Genomic DNA, 723 nt, shown 5'->3' on the forward strand with positions numbered 1-723 from the left:
CTGATGCCATGATCTTCGTTTTCTGAATGTTGAGCTTTAAGCCAACTTTTTCACTCTCCACTTTCACTTTCATCAAGAGGCTTTTGAGTTCCTCTTCACTTTCTGCCATAAGGGTGGTGTCATCTGCATATCTGAGGTTATTGATATTTCTCCCGGCAATCTTGATTCCATTTTAGTTTCTTCCAGTCCAGCGTTTCTCATGATGTACTCTGCATATAAGTTAAATAAGCAGGGTGACAATATACAGCCTTGACGAACTCCTTTTCCTATTTGGAACCTCTGTTGTTCCATGTCCAGTTCTAACTGTTGCTCTCTGACCTGCATACAAATTTCTCAAGAGGCAGATCAGGTGTTCTGGTATTCCCATCTCTTTCAGAATTTTCCACAGTTTATTGTGATCCACACAGTCAAAGGCTTTGGCATAGTCAATAAAGCAGAAATAGATGTTTTTCTGGAACTCTCTTGCTTTTTCCATGATGCAGCAGATGTTGGCAATTTGATCTCTGGTTCCTCTGCCTTTTCTAAAACCAGCTTGAACATCAGGAAGTTCACGGTTCACATATTGCTGAAGCCTGGCTTGGAGAATTTTGAGCATCACTTTACTAGCATGTGAGATGACTGCAATTGTGCAGTAGTTTGAGCATTCTTTGGCATTGCTTTTCTTCGGGATTGGAATGAACACTGACCTTTTCCAGTCCTGTGGCCACTGTTGAGTTTTCCAAA

This window comes from Bison bison, unplaced genomic scaffold (genome assembly GCF_000754665.1).
Source record: "Bison bison bison isolate TAMUID 2011002044 unplaced genomic scaffold, Bison_UMD1.0 scf7180017864072, whole genome shotgun sequence".
In the NCBI taxonomy this organism is placed as follows: domain Eukaryota; kingdom Metazoa; phylum Chordata; class Mammalia; order Artiodactyla; family Bovidae; genus Bison; species Bison bison.